The sequence below is a fragment of the Nannospalax galili genome, unplaced genomic scaffold (genome assembly GCF_000622305.1).
Source record: "Nannospalax galili isolate Female #2095 unplaced genomic scaffold, S.galili_v1.0 scaffold309, whole genome shotgun sequence".
Taxonomy (NCBI): Eukaryota; Metazoa; Chordata; class Mammalia; order Rodentia; family Spalacidae; genus Nannospalax; species Nannospalax galili.
In genome coordinates, this window is record NW_008359589.1 from 2,037,372 (window position 1) to 2,048,392 (window position 11,021).

The 11,021-nt window shown below is 41.2% G+C and overlaps 1 long non-coding RNA gene across 1 annotated transcript in view; it reads right to left on the minus strand.

Annotated features, from left to right (window-relative positions):
• Positions 1–391: 391 nt before the first annotated feature.
• The window catches only part of LOC115068501, a 21,232-nt gene continuing 10,602 nt past the window's right edge, over positions 392–11,021 (minus strand). The window contains exon 3 of the long non-coding RNA XR_003847851.1: positions 392–1,318. This is a non-coding gene — a long non-coding RNA (uncharacterized LOC115068501). The remainder of the gene's footprint in view (positions 1,319–11,021) is intronic.

The window sequence follows — 11,021 nt, forward strand, 5'->3', positions numbered from 1 at the left end:
TTATGCCTGTGTGTAGGTAACTGCACTTGTGTCGTGCAATGCCCGTGGAGGACAGAAGAAGCTGTCAGATCCCCTGGAACTGGAGTTACAGATCGTTATTAGCTGCCATGTGGGTGCTGGGATTCAAACCTGGGTCTTCTGCAAGAACAGTCAGTGTTCTTAACCACTGAGCCATCTCTCCAGCCCCCTGAACATGATTTTTCAAGAACACATTCCTTGGAAGGCATGTCCCTTGATTAGGCTACTTGGGTAGCAATCCCGGTCCTGATGGGGCCCAGAGTCAAGAGTTCACTAAGTTTCTGAAAAAAACTCAACTTCCATATTTTTATCTTTATTAGCAGAATCTCCAAGATTCCACACAGTGCTGATTAGACAGCTTTCTTTTGAAACAGTAGTTACCATGTTGGCCACATCTGGTTTGAAGCTTCTTGGGGACCTGGGTCAGCTTGTTCCTTGGTGTGAAGGTAGCGTTTCAGATCAATGGAAAAAATAGACTGTCCCATAAAACTGGTTGTCAGTCTGTCTTGTTCTGTTCAAAGACTGATTTATAAGTGGCATAAACTTGTTTCTCACAGTTCTGGAGGCCAGAAAGTCTAATGTCAAGGTGCAGATTTGGTGCCTGGCAAGGGCTGTTCTGCTTTGAAGGTGGCACCCTGTTGCTGCATCCTTCAGAGGAGATAATGCTGCATCTTCACAATGGAAGAACAGAAGGACAGACAAGGACAAAAGCTGTATCCTCACATGTGAAAGAGATGGAAAGACCAAGCAGCTCTTTGAAACTCTTTTATTCCATTTATGAGGAAAAGCCCACATGGCTTATTCCCATGCACAATAGCTTTCTGTTACTCTAACAAATGTCTAATTATAAAAAGAAGAGGTTGACTTCTGGGCTTACAAGACAAGTTTATCAGAAGTTACATCTGTGTGACCTGGTGAAGTGTGAGTATAAGAAAAAGCAGACTATTCTATAGAGAGGAAGAACTGTAGAAATTCACAAAAAGGGTTACATGACAGCTTAGAAGGAAAGAAACAGAAAGGCCACACACTGGAAAGAAGACAAGCCACACACAGTTCCAACTGCTTACCCTGCAGCAGGGGAAGGAGGAGCAGAAAGAGGCAGCCCTGCTGAAAAGAGACTGGTCGTCCTATCCTTAGGACAAGCCCACAGCCATCACAAGTCTCAAATAAAGCTGTGGATCTTGATGAAGCAGTGACTTTTCAGTGGGAGGGTCAGCAGTGGAGAAGAGTTCTCAATTTCAGTGGGCTGAGGCAGGGCACCATCTTGAGAAAGAATCAAATTGTTTAAATCTCAGCTACCCTGTGAGTCAGAGAATAGGGAACAGTCAAAATTAATGGAACTTTAATTTAACTTGCAACAGCCCCTGGGTAAGAGACAGCCCTAGGAAACAGCGGTGGAGAAGAGGGAGGGCTGGATACTGGGCAGCTGAAAAGTGCAGTTGGTATGAGACTCAGTTCAGATGATGAAGTGTATAAAGAAAGGTGGCCCTGTGCTGGGTATTTGGGAGGAGACCTCACTGACTCAGCTAACTGAAGTTTGAGAGGTCAGTGGGTGGATCATCCTCTGGAGAACTTTGAAGTTCCAGCAGACCATTTGCCATCTATATCCTCATCCTTCCAGCAGGATGATTAATGTTCAGTGGGCTTTGAAAGTGTAAAGAAAGGTCCACCTCTATAGAACTCAGTGTTGTGGCTGCTTCTGCCAATCCCAGTATACTTGGAAGACATCCCCAGCTTCTTAGAACATTAGCTCCCCTGATCCACGGCATATGATCCGGAGAGTCTCTGGAGGATGGGAGACTCTCCCACAGCCCACAGACAGCAAAACTAAGTGTTGCCAGCAGAGACCCCCTATACACAATGAAGGGAAGCTACTAAATACCACTCTGGTGGGAACTGCATATTTTTCCAATACAGGCTCAGTACAAACCTAAGTTATAGGAAAGACAAGAGTCTACAAGTTGAACTCACCTCTCCACTGATAGTTATTTTTTAATTTTCTGTTTTTAACTTTTTTAAAATTTATTTTTGGCCAGTATTATTTGAAGGTCTATGGGACCCCTGGTCAGCAGCTTCTAGAGAGGGAATCCATGCCTGGCATTGAGGGTTTTTCTTGTTAGCCTATGATGTCTAGAAGGGGCAATGGCCCCCTGTTATAAGGTAACTCCTTTTATTCTCTTTTTATAATGTATATGCATATACTTTCAGAAGCTTCTATAGTGGTAGGTGTAGGCTTCCATGTGGAATTTTCTAAAGGCCTTTCGTGTTACTTATCCCTCCCCATACTCCCTCCTCTGCCCTGCCCTCTTGGGCGTCCACTGGTTTGTCCCACTGAATGAATTCAGTGGATCCCCTAGATGACCACCACTCATCCAAAACCCTATAACAGGATACAAACAAGCAAATAAATAAAGTAATTAATCCAGAACCTGGAAAGGAAAGTCAGCAGTATAGATGGGAAAATCCAAAAAAATGGCTGAGAAAATCAGCAATATGGATGAAAAAGTCAGTTGGGAAACTGAGAGGAGGAAAAAAAAGGATAATGTTGAAAATGCAAAGCTAAATGACTCAAAAACAGTAGAAAGCATCATCAACAGACTTGATCAAACAGAAGATTTCAGGGATGAAGGACAAGGTCCAGGAAATATACTACATTCAAACATCAGTAAAGAGGGAAAAGGCATGATCAAAACATCTGCTGCATGGCTTTTCCTGTGAAGATATGAATGTGTGTATTCACCCCAGGTAAGACACCAATGACAGAACAAAGAAAGGATTCCACCCAAATCTAGCTTAGTGAACCAGTAGTATTGGAGTTACTTACAGGAGTAGGAGCAAGGGATTTCTTTTAGGAGTATAGATGACTCAAAGACAGCTGAGACAAAACTTGCATTGAGATAGCTTATCCTACAAAGTTAAAGGACCTGTAGTGAGAAACTAGAAAGATAATCCACTGGGTAGAACAAGTGCTCTTAACCACTGAGCCACATTTCCAGCCCTGCTTCTGTTTTTGTTTTTGTTTTTGTTTTGAGACAGGGTCTCACTATGTAGCCTTAGCTGGCCTGGAACTGGTAGACCAGTACACCAGGCTAGCCTCGCTCTCAGAGATCTGCCTGCTTTTGCCTCCCAAGTGCCAGGATTAAAGGTATGCACCACCACATCCAGCACGATCATAACTTCTCTAACAAATGAATTAAAAGATACTGAGATGGGTAAAAATATGCTGAATGAGGAATTCAATCTGCTGGGTAGTTAAGAGCTCAAAGAATCCACTGGTGAGATGAACTTGAAACTAAAGGCATAGAGAATTTGTTCAGTGAAATTATAACAGGAAAATCCCCAAATCTAGAGCAATGGACAGATGTCGACACAAGAGGCATTTAGAATCCCAAATAGACACAACCAAAGAAAACTCTTCAGGACATACTATCATCAAGATGTCAGGCCAGTGAGATGGCTCAGTGGATAAAGCCACTTGCTACCACGCCTGCCAATCTGGAAATACAAAGTAAAGAAATGATGTTAAAGGCCGTAAAAGCTATAAAGAGATAACACCAACTCATCTGCAAAGGCAAACACATCAGAATAGCATCAGATCTCTCATCAGCAATCATAAAAGCAGGAAAATATGGAACAATGTATTATTAGCCCTGAAAAGAAATAACCACCAGCCAAGATTGCTATACTCAGCAAAATTATCAGTTAAAATTACAGAGAAATAAGGGCATTTCAAGATAAGGACAAACTAAAGCAGTTCATGATCACCAAGCCAGCATTGTGGAAATGACTTAAAGGAATATTATATACAAAGGAGAAAGAAAGGCTCAATCATGAAAGCCCAAGAAAGAATAGAGTTCATGAGAGGAACAGATGAGCAAAGGAGAGCCAGGAAGAAATACCTAACAGTAGACCAGCAAACTCCTATTTATAAAGAAGAAAAGAAGCCACTCGATCAGAAAAAAAAAAAAACAAAACAGCAAAATTGCAGGGATCAGCAAACCTCTTTCAATAAGAACCCAAAATGTAAATAGCCTTAACTCCCCAATACAAAGATACAGACTAGCCGATTGAATTAAAAACCAAGATCAGGGGGCTGGAGAGATGGCTCAGCAGTTAAGAGCACTGACTGTTCTTGCAGAGGACCTGGGTTTGATTCCCAGCACCCACATGGTGGCTACAAACCGTCCTTAACTCCAGTTCCAGGGGAATCCAAAGCCCTCTTCTGACCTCTGCAGCATTGCACGACACAGGTGCACTCACATACATACAGGCAATATACTCATACACATAAAATAATAAAAATAATAAATATGTAAAAACCAAGATCAGAAGATGGAAGGACCTCCCATGCTCATGGATTGGAAGAATTAATATTGTGAAAATGACCATTCTAACAAAAGCAATATATAGATTCAGTGCAATCCCAATCAAAATTCCCATGACATACTTCATAGAATTAGAAAAAAAATCCTAAATTCATATGGAAGCACAAAAGAATCTGGATAGCCAAAGCAACCCTGAGCCCAAAGAACATTGCTGGGGGTAGAACTGTACCAGATCGCAAAGTATACTACAGAGCCATAGTCATAAAAACAATATGGTACTGGCTTAAAAATAGACACATAGATCAATGGAACATCACTGAAGACCCAAATCTGAGTACATGAAATTTCAGCCACCTGATATTTGTCAAAAGTGCTAAGAACACACAATGGAGGAAAGTCAGCATCTTCAGCAAATGGTACTGGAAAAACTGGATCTCCACCTGTAGAAGAATGAAAGTAGATTCTTAACTTTCACCTTGCACAAAAGTCAACTCTAAATGGATCAAAGACCTCAATGTGAAACTGGGAACTCTGAAACTATTAGAAGAAAACACTGGCAGTAACCTACAAGATATAGGTGTAGGAAAGGACTTTCTAAATTGGACACCAGTTGCTCAGGAATTAAGGTCAACAATCAACAATTGGGACCCCACTAAATTAAAAAGCTTCTGTACAGCAAAAGAAACAATCAAGAAAGTGAAAAGAAAACCCATAGAGTGGGAAAAAATCATCACCAGTGAGTGACACATCTGACAGAGGTTTAACATCCAGAATATGTAAAGAACTCAAAAACAAAAGCAAGAAAGCAAATGACCCAATTAAAAGATGGGCTAAAGATCTAAACAGAGGGTTCTCAGAGGAAGAAGTAAAGATGGCTAAGAAACATCTTAAAAAGTGTTCAACATCATTAGTAGTTAGGGAAATGCAAATTAAAAGTACTTTAAGATTTCATCTTACCCCAGTCAAACTGGCTAAGATCAAGAGAACAAATGATACCAAATGCTGGAGAGGATGTGGGGAAAGGGGAACACTCACTCACTGCTGATGGGATTGCAAACTCATGCAACCCCTATGGAAAGTAGTGTGGAGAACTCTTAAAAAACTAAAAATGAACCTACCACATGACCCGGTTATACCACTCCTTGGCATAGGCCCAAAAGACTCATCCTATTGCAGAGACACTTGTGCAACCATGTTTGTTGCTGCTCTTTTCACAATAGCTAAGAGATGGAAGCAACATAAGTGCCCCTCAACTGATGAGTGGTTAATGAAAATGTATTACATTTACACAATGGGGTTCTACTCAGCAGTAAAGGAAGATGAAATAATGAAATTTTCAGGGAAATGGATGGATCTAGAAACTGTTATACTAAGTGAAGTAACACAGGTTCAGAAAAACAAAAGACTTATGTTCTCCCTCATTTGTGGACCCTAGCAACAAATCCTTACAAGTGAGTGCATATCCTGATGCAACTGCAGGAACCAGGAAAATGGAAGTAAACCAGGGAAGTAAAGGGAAAGAAGGAACCCAAGAGAGAAGAACAGTAGGACACAGGTGTTACTAAGGTACAAATGTATAAAAAAAAGGGGGGTGGGTAAAGAGGAGGAGAAGGAAGGCTATACAAAGAACTATGGGAATAAAGGAGAAGAAGGGGCTCAAAAGAGGTGGGACCATAACAGACAGAAATTATCAAAGGAAAAAATGGGGACACTTTAAATGGGAAGGGCAGGGTAGGATAATAGGACAGAGAGAGAAAGAGGAGAGATAAACAGTGCCTAGCTAGTATAAAAAATCAGAGGGAATCATCTCAGTCCAAAAATCTACTGAAAATTACACATACATTATCTGTACCTGAGTCTGTGAGTATAGCTGAAGACTATATAACAGAAACAGTGCCAGACAGGAGAAATCTTCCTTTGAGTTGTAGACCAAGGCAGTCCAAGAGACTCCCAAAATTACACAGGCTATTGCCACAGTCCTTGATTGCCTCCCACAACTTGATGGTAAAACCTTATTGCTGAAGATGGAACATACTTTGGACACAGGATTTGGAGCAATGGAGCTAAAATTGATCTAGAATCCACCTCCCCTGAGGGCTAGCTCTCACAGCTTTGGAGAGCACTACACAAGCTGGTAAAGGAGGACCTCAATAGATGGTCCAACTCTAGCTCCAAGGCCTCAAATCCATGTCAGTAACCATCACAGCAAATGACATTAGTGCAGTAGTGGCACTTTTATCTTGGGGGTAATCAACAACTACCTAATTGGACTTAAAGCCCACTCAATAGGAGGAAACTCATGCATGATGCTGTAAACCTAGCCAAATACACATAGCTAGAGAAGTCACAGATCTTAGAGAAAATCCAAGGCTCTCATATCCCTAAACAAATGTAATTTCTTACTATGTGCAAAATATGGATCCCTAAATTTACAAGTATCCCAGTCATCACATATCGAAGTAGCTTATTTTTCAATAGACAGAGACTATTACAGAATTACACCACTGGTCACACACAGAGATTCTCTGTGAAGATGCAACCTCTACACCTAAGACTAATGGAACACAGAACAAGGGATGGAGAGAACACTAATGCATCTTTCAATTCTCATCAATGACGCTCCCTCATGCAACAGAGGGCCAGGAACACAAAAGGCCACAAATGACCAAAATGCAGAGAATAAGAGTTGGCAGAGTGTGGGTCCATGGACAGCATTCCTATACTGAGGTCCACCCACCCAGGGCTCAGGGACCATTGTGGAATCTGGGGCAGAAAGACTGTAAGAGCTGGGAAGGAGGTGCATGACCATATGGAAATATTCCTACAGGCTCCTAGGACCCTTCTCATACAAACCTACAGCAATGGTGTCAGCATGCATAAGACCCATGCAAACTTAGACAGACAAAAACCCAGCACAGAACCGTGGAAATGAACAGCAAGCCCCAATCTTAGTCGAAGAAGTAATGGCAGCTGATTACTGCTGGGTGAGGAAGAGCTGATCTTGTTGAAGAGATAGGCTGACTAAACTCGGGTGGATGAACTTGCACTAAGGGACATCTCAGGACACTAACTTCACATAATAGGGCTTAATACAAATGACAGAATGTATGAGCTCCAGTGGGGGGGGGTGTTATGGAAGGGTACCAAAGGGGAAGGAGGAAGGGGGTATACGAATGATTTTTTTTGTATGAAATACACAAAAATTCAATAAAAAATTTTTAAAAAAGATCAATTATTTGTTCTCCCCAAGAAACACATGGCTTCAAAGGTACACATAGGCTAAGAATCAAAGATGGAAGTCAGTCTATCAAACACATAGAAGACAAAAACAAGCTGGAATAGCTAACTCTGATATTTGATTTTTTAAAAAAGTTCAAACCCAGGGGCTGGAGAGATGACTCAGCGGTTAAGAGCACTGACTGGTCTTGCAGAGGGCCTGGGTTCAATTCCCAGCACCCACATGGTGGCTACAAACCATCCTTAACTCCAGTTCCAGGGGAATCCGAAGCCCTCTTCTGACCTCCACGGCATTGTATGACATAGATGCACTCACATACATGCAGGCAATACACTTGTATACATAAAATAAAAATAATATATAAAAATATAAAAAAGTTCAAACCCCAAAGAAGCAAAGTAGTGGACTTCAAAAATCAACCTACAAAAATCAGTAGTGTTTCTATATAACAACAATGAACTTGCTGAAAAGGAAATTAGGGGAAAACCCCATTGACAATTTCTTCAAACAAAAACAAACTAAACCAACATAGAAATAGACCTAACCACGGAGGTGAAAAACCTCTACAGTTAAAACTTTAAAACACTGAAGACAAGACTTAAGAGGACAGCCAAGATGGAAAGACCTCCAGTAGTCATGGAGTGACAGAATTAATATTTCAAAAGTAAGTATATTGCCAAAAGTGATCTATACAATCAATGTAATCCCTATAAAAATTCATTCTTCACAGAACTAGAAAGCACAATCCTAAAATTTTTGTTATGAAAGCCCAGAGGACCCCATCTAGACAAAGTAATCCTAAGCAGGAAGAGCATACCTGTTCTCAAACTATACTACCGAGTCATGGTAACAAAAACGAGATGGCAATAACATGAAAACAGATGTGTAGACCAATGGAATAAAACAAAGGAGCCATAAATATACCCAAACAGCTACAACTACCTAATCCTAGCATTTGGATGGTGGAAGCTGGTGGCGTACTAAGGATACATTCTAAGGTTGTGATTGTCACAAGGATGTAGGTCAGCCAGGAGTCTGAAAGCAATGAATGGCTTTTCTACTAGACATGTTTCTGTTGCTGTGATAGAGTACCCTAATAAGAGGCAATTTAGGGGAGAAAAGGTTTTATTTGGCTTACATTTCCAGGTCACAGTTCATCACTGAGGGAAGTCAAGGCAGGAACGTAAGGCAAGAACCTAAAGAAACCATGGAGAACACTGCTTGCTGGTTCACTTGCAGGCTCAGGCTTAGCTAGATGTTTTTTTTTTTTTTTTTTATACAGCCCAGAACTACTTGTCTAAGAAATGGTGCTATCAGAGTAGGTTGTGTCCTCCTACATCAATTAACAATTAAGACAATCCCCACAGACATGCCCACTGGCCAATCTGATCTGGGAAATCCCTCAATTGAAACTCCTTTCTTAAATGACTCTAGGCTGTGTCAAGTTGACAGTTAAATCTAATTAGGACAGCTTTCAAAAGGACAAAAAGTAGACTAAGATAATGTGGTCTGCAACATTTTAACTCTCCATAAACACGAAGTGTAGTCATTTGGCTCTGTAGGATCTTTAACACAGGAGTTGCTTTTCTTTTTTCTGGGAACTTCCATTTACATTTTGCATAAGTAAATTTCACTGCCTATGTAATTTTCTATGTATGTGTTTATGCACATATGTGTGCTAGGGATCAAACCCAGAGCTTTATGCATTTTAAGAAAGTGTGCTACCACTGAGAAATAACCCCAGCCCTTGGGGTTTGTTAAATAGATTTTTTTTTTTTCTGAGACAGGATGTCACTACGTATCAGCTGGCAAGGAATTGTCTATGTAGACCAGACTGGCCTCAAACTCAGAGATCCTCCTGCCTCTGCTTTCCTAATGCTGAGATTAAAGGCATGTGTCACCACGCGTGGCTTAAACAGATTTTAAAATTTTATTTATATGTATGTGTGTGAATGTGTGCCACATGTATGCCTGCAGAGGACAGAGGAGGGTTTTTGATTCCCTGGAATGGGAGTTATAGGTGGTTATGAGCTGTCATGCTGGTGCTGGGAACCAAACCCAGGTCTTCTGCAAGAACAGCAAACACTCAACTGCTGAGTTATCTCTGCAGGCTTAGCCCTTGGGTTTTTGAGAGAAGATCTCAGTGTATGGCTCAGGCTGGTTTGAACTCATGATCTTTCTACCTCAACCACTAAAGTGATATGATTATGAGTGTGTGACCAGTTTGCATTTGTTATTCTATTTAAGTTGTCTTTCCTTCCATTCTAAACTCAATTCCACATGCAGTATTCTTGTAAATGCTGGGTATGGTTCAGCATTCCATTTGAGAAGAAATAAGCAAGCATGAAATGCTTTACTGCTTTTTGGTTCTTGAGGTCTTTCAGTGTCTACCTCTTTTATATTTTTACTTATTTTTTATTTTTTGTGGGTTTTTTGTTTGTTTTTTGAGACAGGTTCTCACTATGTAGTCCTGAGTGACCTGGAACTCATTATATAGACCAGGGTGGCCTCAAACTCACAGAGATCTGCCTGCCTCTGCCTCCTGAGTACTGGGATTAAAGGAACACATCACCATGCCTAACTATCTCTTTTAAATAAAAAATTACAACCAACACTGGTCTGGATCAGAAAGGGGAAAGGTTTTTCCTTTTACAAGGTTTGTCCAATTATTGAAGAGAGTGCTAAATCTTGAATTACTAGATAGCTATTACTTAAGGAAAATGGTAATTCCCCAATGATTAATTAAAACATTAAATTAAAATCTAAATGTAATGTGATCTCAGAAGAAATACTAACCTGGTATTAAGAGAGGAAAATAAGCTCACTCTGAAGTTCACGGATGAAATATGTATGTGGGAAAAGATAAAATTGTATTTAAAAAAAAAATCAAGATTACCCCAGGTTTTGGCACCAAACCCAGGAAAAAAATCCAAGATTAAAGATGGGGAGGATATAACTCAAGAGATAACACACATATTTTAAAAATAAAATAATGAAAGTTGACCCACAGGCCTCTCTCCAGGGAGCACTCTGGGCCTGGCCCCACCCTCGCCTCCCTCTACTTCCCTAGGCCTGCATGACCTGCCAGCCTCTTTCCTGGACACCAGGGCTGACCTTTCCTCTTCCTGATCCTTTGCATCCAGACCAACCCAGCTCCTCAGTGCAGTCCCCAGGAGCCCTTGGGGCCACTTCTGACCCCCATCTTCCTTTGCATCTCTGGGTGGCACTGCCACCAGCTGCCCTAGACCAGCATCTTTCCTGGGCCCGGCTCCCAGGCCAGTCCAACCCCCAAATTCCTGAGGCCAAAATCTTTCCTGGAGGGATCCAGACCTTAGGAGAAAGCCTGAGAGCATCTGATCCTCATCTGACTTGGGACTCTGTGGGAACTCCTGAAGACAAAAGCAATCTGGCCACTCCAATATAAAATCAAAAGAGAGAAC